The 19,018-nt window shown below is 41.6% G+C and overlaps 1 long non-coding RNA gene across 1 annotated transcript in view; it reads right to left on the minus strand.

Moving 5' to 3' along the window:
• Positions 1-19,018, minus strand: part of LOC117077313 — a 41,822-nt gene that overhangs the window by 13,964 nt on the left and 8,840 nt on the right. The window contains exon 2 of the long non-coding RNA XR_004434732.1: positions 9,096-9,236. This is a non-coding gene — a long non-coding RNA (uncharacterized LOC117077313). The remainder of the gene's footprint in view (positions 1-9,095; positions 9,237-19,018) is intronic.

Raw genomic sequence — 19,018 nt, forward strand, 5'->3', positions numbered from 1 at the left:
GACTAACATGGAAAAACCCTGTCTCTACTAAAAATACAAAATTAGCTGGACATGGTGGTGCATGCCTGTAATCCCAGCTACTCAGGAGGCTGAGGCAGGAGAATTGCTTGAACCCGGGAGGCAGAGGTTGCGGTGAGCTGAAATTGCACCATTGCACTCCAGTCTGGGCAACAGAGTGAAACTCTGTCTCAGAAAAAAAAAAAGAAAGAAAGAAAAAGAAGAAAGAAAGAAAGGAAGGAAGGAAGAAAGGAAGAAGGAAGGAAGGAAACGAAACTGACTATTCTTAATGTATCTGTAGATGATAGAAACTGAAAAGAAGAGGTCCCAATAGTAAGAGTTAGCATATGCATGGAATATTAACTTATTGATTAATTGATTTTAATCTATTATTGTCTTATACTTCCAGTAGTGGCAGAGTTCTTCGTTGAGGCAGGTGGAGAGGTGTGATGGTCACTGGTGGCTTAGTCTCCTGGGAACTTAGCTCACTGGATGCCAGATTAATGCATCCTTGATGTGGGTTTCTTGCATTGGAGTGAATAAGGTTCTGATGATTAGGTGACCTGAGGAGGGGAGGGAAAAGAGTGTTTCTGTCTCCCAGCTAGTCATGTCTTTGATCGATAAAACTGTGGTTATGTAGCCACTCATATTCATTTTACACATCAAATATTAATCCCATAGCACACAGCAGTATTTGTCAATGTGTGGTCTATAAATTATCCATATCAGAAGCACTTTAGTCGAGGCCTGGGGATCTGCATTTGAAAAGCATCCCAGATGATGCAGATGCACACCAAAATCTGATCCCCAATGCTCCAGTGTCTCAAGTACTCTCTGTAGAAAAAGGATGCCATGGTTAAGGAAGTTTTGGACACGTAGCCTACTATATCCACCTCTTAAGAGGTTCATAATGCACATTAGCATATTAAAAGCTCTGAAAAATCTTTCAGTAACAGAACAATCTTATGTCCACTAACATAAGATTAATTAATTTATGATACGAATACAATAACTCCTATGCTGTATTTTTTTTTAATGAGGTTGCCCTCAAAGAACTAAGAGGCAGCTGGTGTAGATGTTAAGAGCATAGGTTCTGGAACCAGACAGACCTGAACTCAAATCCAACCTCTGACATTAATAACTGTAATCTTAGGAAAGTCCTCTGAACTGTTTTCTTTTCTCTACAGTGGGAATAATAAATATTCTTCATCTCATGGAAGTTATTGTGAGTTTTGACTGAATGAAATATGAAGTATTTATAGAATTGTATTTGGTACGTGGAATGTACAGTAATTATTAGCTCTTATGATCACTGACATGGGAAATGCTCATGACTACATTGCTAAATCAAAAGCAAGGCCAGAACAATATATATAGCATGCTTTCATTTGTGTTAATAACTGTACATCATAAATAATTGTAGATAAATGTGGAAGGATACTCAGTACTCTGTTAACAGTAATTACCTTTGGCCTTAGGTACTGGGAGGGAGGAAAGCTGTCAATTTTCACTTTATGCACTTTGGTAAGTTTTTTTTCTTTTTTTTTGTATTTTTCTCCCCAGCTTTATTAAGATGTAATTGACAAATAGAAATTGTACATATTTACAATGTACAATGTGACATTTTGATATATGTATACATTGTGAATGATTGAATCAAGCTATTTAACATATCCATTACCTCACATACTTAGTGTGTTGTAGTGAGAATATTTAAATATACTCTCTTAGCAATTTCAAGTATACATTATTATTAACTGTAGTCACTATGCTGTACAATAGATCTCCAGAATTTCTTATTCCTAACAAACTTTATATCCTTTGACCAACATCTCTCCATTTCCCCTCCACCTTTTGTTTTTATTTATTTTTTTAAAAATAATACATCTGGGAGATAAAAGGAATTTTGCCCAGAACTGAACCCAGTATGGCCTGGATAATGGAAAATAATCAAGTGTTTTAGCATGTTCTCTCTTGTTTCCAGAGAAGCAGATTCAGCTACATTTAGCTTTTATTGTTTAAATTTTTTTTATTTTTGCCAGCCTCACCATTCTTCTGACTCATCCAGCTGTGTGCCTACTGATCTCCTCTGCCTTCTCTATGCTGACGGCTGCTCTGTATATAAGCCTGTCTTTGTACATGTGAATTTTGAATTCCTAATGCTGGACATTGCATTTCACAGAGGTCAGCCCATGCTCCAGCCTACTGAGATTGTTTTGGATCCTGAGTCTCCCATCCAATCTGTTAGCTAGATCCTCTAGTTTCCCAGCATCCTCACTCTCAGAGAGCATGCCATCTGGCTGAGCTGTTGGATAAGAATGGTGACTTGACTGACACTGATATAAAGATCTGTGACCTGTCCTAGAGACCCTGATCCACATATCAGCAGCCACCTGCTACCTCTGGAGTCTCACCTGCCAGTCTGTATTTCTTCACTTTATCTATAGGGCTCCTGAGAGTCTAAGTCAAAAGCTTTGTTAAAATCCAGATGCATCCTGTCTACAACATTCTCCTGATCTACAAGCCTTGTAACCTTATCAGAAGAGTAAATTAAGTTAGTTCTGCCATGACTTGTTTTCCTAAAGGCCCTACTTAGTGTTATTACTAAAAAAGATTTGATTTGAGCCCAATAGTGGTTTCAATTTAGACATATTTACCGTATTTCCCTACCTGCTCAGTGTCCCTCCCTGTCCCCCAAGGCCTGCCTGGTGGCTGGAGTTAATTGGATGCATAAATTCATGCAAAAGGACTAGTGTAAAACAAGGGCTTATGTGTACTGTTTGCAATGTAGTAGCAAGAAAGAATTGCTCAAAAAGTAGTAATGTTGACATATATGTGTGAATTTTGGATTCCTAGTCCTTGACATTGCATCATGATAGATGGAGGGCCTATTTTGGCTAGAGAAGGATTTTGATGCTCTTTACAATACAACAGGAAGGTTGTTTATCATTCTACCTGTGACCTGGGCTTAGTAATGGAGGTCTATATTAGTTTCCTAGGGCTGCTGTAACAAATTATCACAAATTTTGTGGCTTAACACAATAGAAAATTATTATCTCAAAGTCCGGAGGCCAGAAGTCCGATATGTTTCCTGAGCCAAGATCAAGGTGCTGGCAGGGCTGAGCTCCCTTTGGAGGCTCTAGGGGAGATGCATCTTTTGCCCCTTCCCACTTCTGGTGGTTGCTGGCATTCTTTGGCTGGAGGCCACGCCACTCCAATCCCTGCCTCCATGGTCACGTTGCCTTCTCTTCTTCTTCTGTCTGCAATCTCTCTCTCTGACACACTTATAAGGGCACTTGTGATTGCATTTAGGTCCCAGCTGGCTAGTCCAAGGTAATCTCTCTATATCAAGATTCTTATTTAATCACATCTGCAAAGTCTCATAGAAGATAGTATTCGCACATTCTGGGGAATAGAACATGGATTTTATGGGAGGGGGAGCATTATTCAGCCTATCACAAAGACTAATAACAAATTACTAATGCCTTCCCCTGCCATGCTCTCCTCAGCCCCTTGGTTTATCTAAGTATGAAGGAGACAACTGGAATAAAGAAAAGCAAAATTTTGCAGAAGATGTCACTAGACTTTCTTTCCTCTTCTGGCTCCTGGTGGTATATCCAGTTGCAGATCTGTTCATGTACCTGTCCAGGTTCTGACCATACACACTCTGCTGGGAAATAGTGCAGTATAATCCACTCCTGAAATTCATCTTTGCCAGTTTTCACTCATTTGGGTGGCTTTCGACCTCCACAGCATAATTGCTGACGCAGGTTGAAACTTTAACGGGGGGAAAGATTGATTGGCTCACCAATAACATTTGTCTCTTGGGCTGGCAGTGAGCACAGAGGAACCATTTATGCAATCTAATTATTACGTCAATTGGGGGATGGAGTAATGTTTCCCAGATGCCATTTGGCACCTGGAAAGCTGCAAATCAGCACTATCATATAAGAAACATTAATATAGACCATTGATTGGATTCATTGATCCCATCCCCTCCCCCATCCGCCTTTAGCTTCTTATTTTGGTTTGGAGTGAAATGCAAAAGCTTTGCTTTGCTTCTCTTAGCTGCCATGGGGATCGGACTGATTAGATGTATTTTACAATTAAATGTACTTAAGGAATGATGTGCATTTCTGAATCATTGTCCCTTTTCCTGACCTTGAATCATTCAAAATATCTGTGGCCAGTAGGACTGAGATCCAGGCTCCAAAGGAAGCCAAAACAGACAGGAAGGAAGAGCAAGGGGCAAAGTGCTGTTACAATTACTGCATCCTGCGCCTACATAAAATGTGCTCAGAACTTTTCACTAGGCTTTTCAGGTTCATTGTTGCAACAGTTTCTGGGTGTTAGATCATTGTAAGCCCCCAATAGGGCTTAGTTTTTTATTTTTAATGATTCTTTTTATTAGTAACTAAGTAATCTGTTGGGATTAACCTCAACAGAGTGCAGGGCCCTAGAGCCCAGGAAAGAGGATGTTAGGATATTGGGGAGGTTTATTATACCTCTTTAATCTTCATTTCCCTTCCACAAATGTAGGCAGATCCCTGCAAAATCTTTAAGTGACAAAGTCTTTCATTACACAATTGGGAACAAAGCTTAAAATATAGCTAATCCAGGGAGAAGAAACATAGCTACTTAAATTTATACTAATGAGTAAATGACTGCTACTACAGACTCCTAGAGGGTCTATTAGATTTGGAAAGGGCTTCACAGCCCCAAGCCTAAGCTTGTTATTTTAAGGAGGGGAGGATTGAGAATTGACTTGCCCAAGGTCTTACATAAATTTTGAAGTACATTTTTTTTTTTTTTTTTTCTGAAAGAGAGTTTTAATACGGGAGCACCTTAAGGGGCATTGTAAACAGACATTTGTGATCAGTTTTACTAAGGGCCAGTTCTGGGGGATTCCAAAGCCAACTATAACTTCAGGTCAATTTTTAAAGGTAGTCAATCACCAGTGCTTAAAACACACTCTTCCCCTTGGCTCTGCCCTGGTGAGATTCACCAAAAGTTCATGTGTTTTATTCCTTTTTGTTATCTTAGCATCCAGTAGATTGTCTGCCTCATAAAAGGCATTCAGTGAGTGTTTGATGTAAGACTGAATGTTTCCAGAAACAGGGAAGGCTTTTCACTGTATCCTCCATACTCTCTCATTCTGCCTCCTGTGTACACATTGCTTAAATAACTGTTCAGGTTAGAGATTTTGCCCTTGGGTGGGACTAATAATTGTGTCAATGGTCAGAGACCAAAGTGAAGAAGGCTATCCAGCTCACCCAGGATTGAACCCACAACCCTAGCCTTCCTTAAAGCATATGAGGAGATAGTCAGACTATAGTCTGAGATGTTAGAAGCAAATATTATGGAATCCATGTATCTCTGAAGGCTGGAGTCACCAAGTCTATATCTCACCATTGCGGGCATCCTAAGTCAGGGAATCCAGCCTGCAAGTGGAGCCGGCACACCTTCTCCAATAAGCTTTTCTTACTTTCTTGGGAGGAAACCCTCCCTGGTTGTGGTTGGAGCTACAGAGAAAGAGTAAAGAGGGAATCATAGGATTGTGGACAAGTTACTCAGATACTCATGGCTTGTGGGAAGGAAGGAAGAGTTTGATCTGTCAAGATCTGCCCTTAGCTTTAATCCCACAGTGCCCATGCCCACCAATTCTACTTGTTTATTCTCTCCCTTTGCTGGTTCACCTGCACTCACCTGCAAGGACTGGGCCCAGGCATGGCCCCTGGCCCCAAGCATGCCTACCTCTAAGCTGCTTTGATTAAGTCCCACTGCTCATGCCTTCTGTGTTCATGGCAAAAGTTTTCAGTCAGGGATGATAATGAGGAGACAAGGCAGCCCTTGGGGCAGAGTTACCCATCAGCCCTAGACAAAAACAAGATCCAGCAACAAAGCCCATTCCTGTTGGCTGATGGCTCGGCATTGGCTGAGAGTCCAGAGAGCCTTCAGTTGGTCTGAACCAATGAAAAGCAGCCAAAGATACACTCTCTCTGGCCATTAAAGAGATATTTCCACCTATGATTGGCCCCAGGGTACTTCACCTCAGGGTTCTCCTATTGGCCTGGAATAGCATGCTGGCAGCTAGGGCACCCTGTGGTGAGCAGGCACCTACGTAGGCATGCAGTAAAGCACAGCCTGCTGCTGGGCACTCAGGGGACAGGCAGATAGAGGAGGAGGTATCAAGATCCTCTCTCTGCTTAACTGGTGACATCTTGGGGTCCACCCACTTCTCCTTTTTGTGCCTCTCCCCTCGGGCTGGGCCTGCTCGTTCTCCTGGTCCCATTCCCCAAAGGACTTCGATTCCCAGGTATGGTGGTGACTGGCAACACAGGGTAAGATGTAGCCTTTTCTTAGGGTTATTTGCATTGTTGTAGGGGATCCTGAAATCTGAAAAGTGGTGGTGGTCCAAATACATTGTAGGTTCATAGAATTTTGGTGCCAAAAGGGAACTTTGAAACAGTTCGCATTTTACAGATGAGGAAGAAAACTGAGATGGACTCCAAGAAGTAATAGAATTTGGTCAAAATCATATAGCTAGTTAGTGGCAAGTCTCCTGACCATAGGCAAGGGCATTTCTGATGCATCACAAATGAATCTTAAACTGTGGTATTTCATGAACATTTCTACTGTTCTTCAAACCACTGGTTTTCTGTCCTTAGGAAAGTCCTAGTTCCACTGGGGAGATCTTCAGATCACAAATTAATGGCTTAATTAATATTTACAACAAGTTTTTGGCTGTGTCTTCAGTGTATGAAGAAGGGGCTTGTGACATGGGCTTGCTCTCTGTTTACCCTCTTTTTGTGATTACCAACCCACAGTAGTGAATTGACTGTGACTAGGGCTCTAGAGTCATGTAATCAGCTATCTAGCTAGGAAGTTGTACAACTGGTGACTCTGGCCACTAGCACCGTGATGTTTGAGCCATCACTGTTCAAGATGCAGCAAAGAAGCAAGTCAGTTACTAAGTGGAAAAAGGTCTGAGTCTAAGCTACTGCCATGTCAATACCAGTGCTTCATTTTTCATGCATTTAGCCTCCAAATTCCCTTTAGGTTAGAGACCTGGGTTTATTTGTTCATATATTAGGTGGGACCCTGAACAGTCCTGAAATCCTGGCCCTGGGTAGCTCTGTATCATCAACAACAATGATAAGCATAAAGGGTTTGGGATTACTCAATCCAACTTTCCCCCATTGTGTCTGTTTTCTTCATGCTTCTATCTTTCTCATTCTCCTTTTTCTTATCCTTTAAAGGCCAATTTAAGTCCTGCCTTCTCCAGGAGCCTCCACTTATAATGCTACCCACATCAATCTTTCCCTCTTTTGGATTCTTACTGTCTTTCCAGCCTATCCCTCAAAGTGACATTTCATTATATTCCATTTGTATTTATCACTATTGGTTCCATGTATATCAGCCTCATCTTCTCAACAAGAGTATAAGTTCCATAAAGGCAGGCTACACATTTTATCCTTGCTAAGTGTGCCCCACAATATCTGGTGGATGTTCAAATTAGACTAGAATGATAGCTTTTGTGGTGACATGGGAAATGCTCACAATATACTTAAGTGTCTAACTCAAAATACAAAAGTCTATGATCACAATTTTATAAAGACATGGAAAATAAAAGCAAGCAAGCAGAAAGGTAATACACTCAAATGTGTAAGAGGTGGGTGGGATGATAAGTGAGTCTAACATTTATATATTTACCTAACTTTTCAAAGTTTCAACAAGGAGCATGTATTACTCTTATGAGAAAAAAAGACAAAGATTATTTAAAAGAGAATCATAGATTTATGAACTCTGGAAAGCAGAGCAGAAAAAGACGGAAGGGCTCATGTAAGTCCTGTCTCACTGTTTTAAGATTGAAAAGCCTGGGGCAGAGCTATGGGAGATGCCTACCTGGTGACTCAGTTTCCATATTCTAGGAGCAAACAACCCAGTTTTCTGAAGCTCTAAGGCTGAGCCTCCTAACCTCTCCTCAAATCCACCTTCCCCTGAGCTTCTCTAGGCATCGGTCCTGAAAGTGCTGCGTGGTTTTCTCCTGATGAGGTCTCCCATGGTTCTTTGGTGTCTCCTGGGTTGGGGAGCCTGAAGGTTTGGCTTTGACTCATGCTCTAGTCCCTTGCTAGCCTCTCCTGGAACTCACTGCTTTGCCTCTGAAGCATCCCAGGACAATAAGCTATAGTATCCACACTCCCAGGTGGCTGGAAGTAAAAAACACCTGACTGTACCCTTTCCTAGAAATATATGCTTACTGCACTCTGAGTACTTGCTGGGAAGGGTGATCTTGAACTAATTCCACTCAATACCTTTGCAAAGCCTTGCTGAGAACAATACTATTTAAGGAGAGCCACCTGAAATTGGTGCTTGAAGCCCATCCATTCCTTTCCAACTGGACCCAACAGACTAGCCCCAGGTACTTGCCATACCCGTAACTTTCCCTTCTAGTTAGGCCTACCCCACTCATAGCCAGGAAAAGGGGCTGGATGGATGTTTTATGCAGAAGAAAGGCCCAGGGATGGCCACTTGACCCCAGGCAGGCCATCCATGTTCTGGTAGCAGACCTATGTGGTGGATTTTTCTACTAGTGTTTCTCTTGCCAGCGGTGGAATCTGATGTGCCCACAATTGGTTAAAGTGATGAAGACTCTCGTTAAATGCACATTTGTCACTTGGGATGATAAACACATGTAATTCATTGTGTCTTTCTATGCTTCCATCCTTCCATCCATCCACCAAACAAGCACTGGGCTCCTATTTCTTATTTCACTTCCCAAACCACAAAGCTCTGAAAACCAAAAACTTTCTCATAAGTTTGACATTAAAACTCATTTTAACTTATATTATGATAGTCTTTCTTTATCCCACTTAGTGTGAACATCCATATATTTCATGACAAAAATATTAATGTATTTGATTATGGGGAGCTATGCCGCAACCTGCGAGAGGTGTTATGTGATATTGGCAAATACACATGATTAGCTTGATAAAATTCCCCAAATTCTGAATTTTGAAACATCTGGCCCCAAGGATTTGAGATAAGGCACTTTAACCCTATAAGATCTAGGGAGGGGGAGGTGGTAGATACCCTACCTGAGTTGGCCAGGAACAGAAGAAACCACTCAGTGAAGGGAGTAGGCATTCAAGTCTTTAGAGAGAGAGGGCTTGCTCAGGTTCAAGCCAAGGAAATCCAGTTGGGTCACTCAGCCATTAGTCCATAAGGAAGGAACAGGGCTGCAAACAGAAGACAGAATAAAGACTCAGGAGAAAGATGGAACTGAAATGGAACAAGAATAGTTTGAGAATGGGGAAATGAGAGGAAACTAGAAAGCAGTTGGAACAAGGTGTCTTTAACTGCAGTCAATTGGCTGGTGGCTGTTAGGTACTAATTGGAGTCAGGTTAGCTTTAAAGTTGGAAGATTTTGGCAGGCAAATACTGAGAGAAATGAGATACAGCCTCTGTCCTCTCTTTGCCAAGAGTCTAGAATCTGCAGGGTCGTGAGAGAATGGACAGAAATTGGAGTCACATTAGTCTGAAACAAAGATTTGGCTTTGACTTTTTTCAATCTCTGTATTTTTAAAGCTTTATTTTTAAATTGTGAAATATGCCACACATAAAGAAAAGTGCATAAATCATAAATGCACACTTGTTCAATGAGACACCTGTGTTAATTGTTACCCAGTTAAAAATAGAATGTTATCAGCATCCCTGATGCCCTACTTGTGTCCCTTCCCTAATCATAATTCCTTTCTCCCCTACTAAAAGGTAACAACTTTTTTGACTTTTCCAAAAATCACTTCCTTGCTTTTATTTATACTTGTACACCTTAGCATGCATTCCTAAACATTATAGTTTTGCCAGTTACTGACTTTTATGTAATAATTCAGTATGTATGCTTTTGTTTCTGGCTTCTTTCATTCAATATTATGTTTGTGAGATTCATCCATGTTGTTGCATAAAACTGATATTGTTCCTTCTCATTGCTGTATAATATTCCCTTTTGTGAATATGCCACAATTGAGTTCACCATTCTACTGCAGATGGGCATTTCCAGTTTGGGGCTGTTTGACTAACACTACTATGGTTATTTTTGTTTGACTTTTGGTGCACATGTGCCTGCATTTCTGTTAGTAGTGGAATCACTGAGTCATAAGCACACATTCCATTTGCTGGATGCTGCCAGTTTTTCAAAGTTTGTACCAATTTGCACTCTTCCATTGTGCCAAATCATTATTAACAGTAAGTATTGTCAGACTTTTACATTTTAATCACTCTGGTGGGTGTGCAGTGGTATCTCATTGTGGTTTGATTTGCAATTCTCTGATGACTAATGAGGTTGAGCATCTTTTCATATGTTCATTGGTCTTTTGGATATACTCTTTTGTACAATTTCCATTTAAGTCTTTTGTCCATTTTATCCTACTAGATTGTCCTTTTCATATTCACTTCTAGGAGTTCTTTATGCATTCTAGATGTAAGCTCTCTGTTGTATGTGGTACAAATAAATTCTCCAGCACTGTGGCTTCCCATTTAATGCTTTTTTGAGTCTCATTTTATTCCTGTAATTTCCATCAAGCTTCCCAGGCTGAAATGTCCCCCATTTTGCTAAGGTCCTAACAAGCTCACCTAGGCCCTGAGGGATAGCTCACTAAGGCTGCAGGGCTGTTCTCTCCACCTTCCCTTCCTTCTTCCCTCGCACTTATCTGCCCTGTCTCGCTCTCCCTTCCCTCAAACTTTGCCCATTCTTGGGGGGCTGCTTATTAGTCACAGATGGATAGAAACAACCGTCTTTTAGCCATGGTGCCAAAACTGTCAGATTTGCCACATGCTATTAATACGTCAGAAAACCTTCACTCTGGAAAGCACTTGGAGATTATGTAGTTCTAATGACGAGGAATCGGAAGCTCAGAGAAATTAAGTGGCTTGCCCAAGATCATACTGCAAGTTAGTGGTCAACTTAGGACTAGAACTCAGGTCTCTTGCATGCATGCCCCAACTTTTTCCACTCCATTATGCTAAGAAAGACCAGAGCACACAGCTGCATATTGACTGGGGCATTTTTTTTTCTTCTGAAAATAAGTGCTGTCTGTGTCTGTGTAACAACGTAATCGGTAGAGACTATGGCTCATGTCTGTCTGGACCCAGGTTGAGAGATCACATCACCTCTGCTACTTTCCCATCTCCTGGCTGTCAAAGCCTAAAGGACAACAAATGGCTTGAGTAATGAGATGAGTTAAGATAGTGTCTCCCACGCTGAATTATGTGCCAGTTCAGGACTACCGGATTCTGCCACAATCCATTTACACAAGAAATTAAATTGAAGATTGCAATGTAATATTCATATATTAAATCCTGGCGGACAATCAAAGTAATTAAGGCCAAATGTTCTGAATCATCCTGTGGCATCATGAACATTCTATTGCTGGGTTTTTAGAAGGACTTATTTCTACAACCAATTATCTTGGAAATCATTAAACCTCCTTTGGAATGTGAATAATTTGAAAGCTACCATGATACCCAGTGCTACTCAAACAACTTTGCCCCCATAAAAGAATAACTTTGCTAGACAGGAGTGCTGGGTAGGCAAGGAAAATCTGATTTTCAAGAAGCTAAGGTTAGGGGATAGGAGCCAGTCTCTGACCACCCACCTCCCTGCATTGTGTTTTTCAAAAGGAGTGGCTATATTTCATCCTAAATTGAAGCAGTTAAACTGATGCAGGCTACTGGGCTAATCCTAGCTACAGACTGATCTGCTTGCTGTGTAGTTCTATGGTTCTCACAAATACATTCTACTGATTAAAACAAAGCAAAACAGAGTTTGGAGAAAGAGGATGGCTCCGTCTAGCCCCACAATGATGAATAGGGTCAATCTTCAGACCTTCTCCACCACACCCCACCATAGGCCACCTTGTCTCTTAAAGCTTCTCCACGTACCCTCATCTCTTAGTTCCTGTTCTTCTCAGCTTCCCTTTGTCCACACCTCTGTTATGCCACTCATCATAAAGTCCTTGAGTTATTTGTTGGCTCCCCTTCTGGAGTAGAAGCCCTTCAAGGGCAGGGGCTATGCTCTAATCTTTCCAGTGTTCCCATACGTGGCCCAGTGCACGTGTCAGAGAAGGTGCTTTGCGTATGGTTGGTGCATGTGTGAAAGTCTAATATATAAAAGACAAATGATCAAGAGAACTCACAAACATATATAATGTATCTCTGTTTGGGAATGATAGGCTTAGTGTCATGACAGCATCAAAGAGAGGAACCGATCTTCCTTTCTCTTCCAGTAAATGTTTCAATTCTCTCCAAAACACAATGCTCTCAAACCATCACCAACAAATAAAACCCTATCATGGATAATGTGTAACTAAAAGATAATCAAAAAGTATTAAATTAATTTGTACTTTTTCAGAGTTGTACTTAGGAAACAATCAAGTTATTTTACCTGAGCTAATTATAAGACTTCTTTGCGTCTTGAATATTGCATACAAAAAAAGGTCTCTGATTCATCAGTTTTGCCAGTGGGAATAACTAAAAGTGTGCATATATAGTAATATTCCTACCAAATTATTTCTTCTTATAAATATTTATCCATAGCCTAAGTTTGTTGATGCTGAGCAGCATCAGTATTCTTTGACTTTGGTTCACATACTGCCCCCTTGACTGTACCACAATTCTGATTCACAAATGAGATTTTTGGGAGATATTGGACTGCATTTTGTTCATGTCTCTATCCTTAGTTCTAGCACAGAGCTTGGCACAGAGCACGCACTCTCTGTAGAATGAATGAATGAATGAATGAATGAAATACTAAGTGAGGCAGTAGCCTTCAGGGATGATTTGTATCAAAGTGAAGTTGTACAAAGCAAGCCCCATTCACTGCTATTCTCTTTGTGATCCGTTGGCTACAGCATCCCTGAGCTTTTAGGGCAACCTGATCCACCCACCCAACCAGCATGCCCTTTTCAAAGGCAGTTGTGCTACCCCTGCATGTGCCCAGCACTAGCCAGAGGAGTTGGTGCAGTCTGTGTGTCAGCCCAAGCCAGGTGGACACACCAACAACCACCTGTGGCTTTCCTGGGTGGGCATCTTGAGCCCACATGTTTCACATCATCATGCACCTACCTGTCAGTGCTGGAAACTGCACCAAGAAATATTGATACTGCACAAAATCATTAAACTGGGGCCATGGCTAAATACTTATTGGGGCAGACAGTGACGCCATATTTGCTCAGAAAATTCAATCAAGTTCTGTGCAATTACTGCGGGTTTAGATTTGAACAAATTAGCTCTTAGTCATAGAATTTCAGAATGTCAGAGCTGGAAGGACCCTTAGAATTCATCCGGCCCTGTGTAACCCTGAGATTTTCAAACTTCGCTTTTGCAAGAAACACTTTTTAGCCAAGGAAATCTTATGACACTCCTCTTATTCGAGTAGGGATCCTGATGCGTAGCCTCCCCTTCTCATCTGCTTCAAACTGCAGAGGTGAAAAGGAAAGTCCAGTGAAGTTAAGGAGGATCATGGCATACTGGGGGGAAAAGTTCTAGTCTTAGAGTAAGCATAAAGACAGACTCCAACTCTGTCTTAGCCAAGGGACTGATATTCAGCCGTTTACACTCATGCCTGAAAGGGGTCTTTTGGATATGATCATTTAAACTGGTGAGAGAAGTCTGTTCCCAGGAGGGGAGATACAGTAACTAACAGACCCTAGCAGGAGTGAGTTTATTTAAATGAAACACATTGCTACCAACCTTCACGAAGCCTAAAGGAAAATCCCAAGGGCGGGAGACCCAGAATGGTAAATGCCCATTATTAGAGTATTTCACAAAGGCAAAGAGAAGAGAGGAGGAACGGAGCTAGGCCAAACCTCCTCCTCCCACCCTGGTGGATGTCTGCTTGTGTACCTGTCTATTCACATGTCCATCTTTTGAGGTGCCTTTGTGTCATCTTCTGCAGTGGTATATCTAGTTCCTTGGCAGTTTCTGCCTGGAGCCCATCCTGTGTTCAGGTTGGCTCTCTCTTTCTGCTGTGAGTCTGTCGCTGCCTACATCTCAAATCTTTCAACTCCTCTGTGTCCAGATGTGCTATTTTTCATGTGCTTATTTGACTCAGAATGTGTGACTGTGTCTGACTGATTTTACACCACAAGAATGGCTAACAGTGAAAGTGGGAGGGAGGGAGAAAAAAAATCATTTCTGGTCCTCCTAAAGACTTCAATCTCCTCTTCCATGTTTCTTAACATTTTTCACCTATTTTTTTCCCAGTATTCTTATCTCCCTCATCCTTTTTTCTTTCATTGTGTTCCTTTATCTCTGGTTGTTCTATTTTTATATTTCTCTATATACTTTTCTTTTGTATTTTATTTATTTCTTCCCCTTTCTCTTCCCCTACTTGTTTTCTCTCTAGATTTGTCTTTTCCCATATATTTTCCTTTTTTCTTATTTTTTTCTTTCTCTATATAACTTTTCCCATTTTTGGGGATTCTTTCTGAGTCTGCTTTTGTTTATTTTTCTTCTTTTCTTTTTCCTTCCTTCCTTCCTTCCTTCCTTCCTTCCTTTCTTCCTCCTTCCTTCCTTTCTTTTCTTTTCTTTTCTTTCTTTCTTTTCTTTCCTTTTTTTTTCAGGGTTTCACTTTGTCACCCAGGCTGGAGCACAGTGGCATGATCATAGCTCGCTGCAGCCTTGACCTCCTGGGCTCCAGCGATCCTCTTACCTCACCCTCCTGAGTAGCTGGAGCTATAGGTGCATGCCAAAACACCCTGTTAATTAAAAAAAAAAATTCTATTGATGGGGTCTTGCTATGTTGCCCAGGCTGGTCTTGAACTCGTGGGCCCACTTCTGCCTTCCAAAGTGCTGGGATTACAGGCGTGAGCCACCGCACTAGCTACTTCTTACTCTTTCTTCTTTTCCTCTTAGCTCCTATTTCTGGGTTTCTCTTTTAACTGTATTCCTTTTCCTCCATGTGTCTCTTTTCTGTGATCCTTCATTTTATTCATTTTCTTTCCCTGTCTTTCTCCATGTCTTGTTTTTCTGTTTCTCTTTCTCTTGCCCATTCTTCTCATCTCTCTGTCAGTACCTCCTTGTGTATGAATCTATCAGCCTCTTTTGTGCTTTGTTCTCCCCAAAGATGCTTCAGACATCAGGAGAGGGAAGGAGTTACCCTTTTCTGCCCTGGGCTGGGCTGTGGGTGGGTGGGGTTCATTATCTGTCTTTTCACTCAAGGATGGGTGGGGTCGTTTGCTGCTCCCTGGAACCTAACAAACACATCCTTGTTCCCCGCCCCCAGGACCCCATCTGCAGAGTCACACTGTGACTCCAGCTGCTGTGCTGCTTGCATTCCCTGCACGTCCCATGCAGAGTGATGAGCCCCAGGTGCAGTGGGAGAATTCATCAGCCACCTGACAGGGCTAACAATTTACTCCTGAGAAATAATCCATATCCAGATAATGGATCACCCCTGACTCCCTGAGACCATTTGTCTTGGCACTTAAATGGCACCAGAATCCAGGGGCAGAGCTAGGCACTGTGTCCCAGGTTCATTGGTAGATGAATAGGCTGGAATAATAATGTTAAGGATTATGATAAGGAACACTTTGCATTCGCATGGTGCTTTTAAACTCTATAGATTTGGAGTAGATTAACCTTCCTTGGCTCATCACTTTCGCATCTCACACACTGTGGACCCTGCTTGCAGATTCAGAAACAGGGGAATTTTAGTGACTCACCTAGTCTCATCTAGCCTGTTACTGGCAGAAATTGGAGGAAAACTATTTCCTGACTTCCTGAGACTCTTTCCTCTGAATGCTACATGGCCTTCCAATCTCTGGGTCCCACTGTTTTTATCAAGAAATGGAAGCCGATACTGAAAGACAGTATACTGGAAGGGATCATAGATCTGGCTTTGAATCCTGGCTCTGCATTAGCTAGCTGTGTGGCCTTGGGCAGGCTGCTTACTCACTAGAAACTACATCCTCCTCTTTAAAGTAGGGATCCAAATAAACCTTCCTCGTAGGACTATTATGAGGATGAAGAGAAATTATGCATGCAAAGTGCTTATTATAGTGCCTTCCTTATAGTAAAAGCTCCATGAATGTTAGCTATGATTATTACTACTGCCTGTCTCTTTGCAGGATGCTAAGTGAACTCATACAAATGCATGAGAAAATTGGTCTAGAGGAGGGGAAGAGATAATTGGTGGCTTCCACATAAGTGTCCCTGAGGCCATTGATGGGGGAAGGGATGAGGAAGAGTGAATTCTGATTGCGGGAGGAACTACAGATTCTGCTTGGGGTAGGAGGTCCTGCCAGCTCCAGGAACAGCCAAGAGAAGGAAGGAGATTGGGGATCTGTGTTCAGGCTCCAAACATATTTCATTGCTCGGCAGGATCAATTGTTGGCCTTCAGTCCCAGCCAGCTAAGGTTCCCGTTCTCAGGGTCTCAGCTGTTTCTGTTTCCCTGGGGTGGTTCCCTTTCCCAAAAAACTGGACAGAGGAATATTTTTTGGGGGAATATCGAAGCCCAAAAGGTTTTGTGGAAGGCCAGCACAAATGAAAAATAATGAATTCTTGTGCAGGAGCCTTTTGTGTAAATGGGAGTTCACAGTACAAATGTAAGAAATATTATTAATATTCCCAATAATAACAGTAATGATCACTCTTTAAAGCTTGTTCTATGGAGTGCCACTGCTAGAGGTTGACACATCTCGGATGGTGCGAAACATCCCCAGGGTCCATCTGCATTCAGAACCACAGCCCACATTCTTCTCCCCCTTTACGGAGACCTCGCTCTCCCAGAGTCACACACATAATTTAGCCTTCGGTGAAATGATTCTGACGCTATAGAGGCTCCCTGGAGAATGGATGCTGTGCGGAGGCGGGCAGTGTGGGCTCCTGACTTCAAGCTGCAGCAAGGCGAGGAATTGATACATCTCCTAAGCTCCAAGGGCTCAACTCCTTTGGAGATGAGAAGGGCTTTGTCAAAGTCTGATGGTTATTAATAATTCTCTCAACCGAAGAGAGCCCCGTGCTTATCAATTGACAAGTATTTAGTGAGAACCCTCTGTGGGGGATCTAAAGAGGTTTGGCAGAGCTGACAATGTAGTTGAGGAGACAGACCACAGACATAGAAAGATTATTGACAATAAAAGCAGTCCCTTCAACAAAGAGATGCTAGCAGCCGAAGCGAAGTGGAAAAAAATGTAGAGTCAGGAGACCTGACATTACAATCTCTCTGAGACTTGGTTTCCCTATCCTCTTAGAAAGACAGCCTGCTATCATTGAAAGAATATTCACTTTGGAGTCAGACCAACCTGACTTAAAATTTCAATTACCTCAGAAACTAACTAGGGGTCATTGAACCAGTTACTTAACTCCTATGAGGCACAATTACCTTATGTATAAATTGAGATATAATAATAGCCCCCACCTCATAGTGTTGTGGTGAGAATTAAATGAAAGCACACATGTAAAACGCTAAACATAATGCCTGGCACATGGTAAACATTTAATAATCTGTTCTTCTTCTTATAATATGCAAGGGGAAAGGCAGAGAATGTTTGGAAATAGAAGGGTTTTATTTTCCTCTTCAGCTCTTTATATGCGTGACATTAAATTTCATATGAATGCAAACCAAAAAATACTTATATGTAAACAATAATTATAATATCACTGTATGATACCTTTTATATGCCTCCCCAGTATTGCTCACTAAATTTGGTGTGATCAAATTTACAGAACAATGAAATCGCAGAGGAGGCAAATTATATGCTCCTTGTGATCTTGAATTCCTTTCTGAGCTTCAGTTTTCCCATCTGTATAATGTGGCTAAGAACACCTACTTCACAGTGCTGTTGTGAAAATTAAATTAAAATGTGTGTAAAGCACTTGGCACAGAATAGGCAGAAAACAAACATTAGCTCCCTCCTCTTCTCTCATCTATAAAAATGAGAATAAGAAAAAATCATCCTCACAGGGTTATGATGAGGATGAAGACAGGCAAATACACAGGAAATGCTTGTAAACTGTAAGATCTCCCATAATAGTCTTTACAGAACATTTGAAGTGTACCAGGCATTGTGCAATTAACAAATGTTAATCAATTAGGTAAATATTACTTAAGTGTCTACTATATGGAGGACACTATTTTAGGTATTGTGAGTGATCCAGAAAGATAAGGGCCATCAGAGTAGATGAGCCCCTCCACATAAGAATAGAGCATTGAGGACAGGACCTGAGCAATGCTCCCATTTAGGGTACCAAAGGAAAATACAGAGCTAGAAGGAGAAATCAGAGGTAAGAACACCAGTACAGCACAGTGTCGTCAGAGCCAAGGGAAGAGTGAGTTTCAATAAATAGAGACTTACAATGTAGCATTGTGCAGAGAATGAAAATCAAAATAGGACAGAGATATGTCCCCTTGGAGTAGGCCTCCAGAAAAACATTGGTAACAGTATTGAGAGGGGCTGTGTGTGTGTGCAAATACGGAGGGGGTAGGAGCTGTCTTGCGTGGATGGCAGGAGTGTTTGGGGAAAAGTAAGGTGAGCATATCTAGAATACTCTTTCAAGGTGTTAAGGACTAAGGCTGAGAAAGGAAGGACGGATGATAGCTAGGAGGGGATGCAGGGTTGGGGGAAGATTGTTTCCATATAGGAACGTTTCAATGTTTTTGCGGACTACGGGGAAGAAGAAGCCCACAGGGAAAGAAAAGATTAATAAGTAGATGACAGAGAGGATTACTGAACACGCAGAAGAAGAATCCTGAGAGATGAGACCTGGGAGTTTTGACTAAGAGCAGAGGAGTTTTCAATTAATAAGGAGAAAGAGATCATGGGGTAGCAAATGGCTGTCAAGTGGCCAAGAGGGCTGAGAGTTGACAAGGAGCCACTGCATCTAGAATTAGGAAGGCCTCAAGAGTGGAAGTGGAGTGGAAAGAGGTAAAATAGTGAGTTGATGGTAGACACTACACATTTGAGAAGTTTTGCAGACCCATGAGCAAGTAGAGCAAGGCTAAGTGAGAGATTATGCTTT

Source organism: Trachypithecus francoisi, unplaced genomic scaffold (genome assembly GCF_009764315.1).
Source record: "Trachypithecus francoisi isolate TF-2019V2 unplaced genomic scaffold, Tfra_2.0 Lachesis_group6, whole genome shotgun sequence".
NCBI lineage: Eukaryota > Metazoa > Chordata > Mammalia > Primates > Cercopithecidae > Trachypithecus > Trachypithecus francoisi.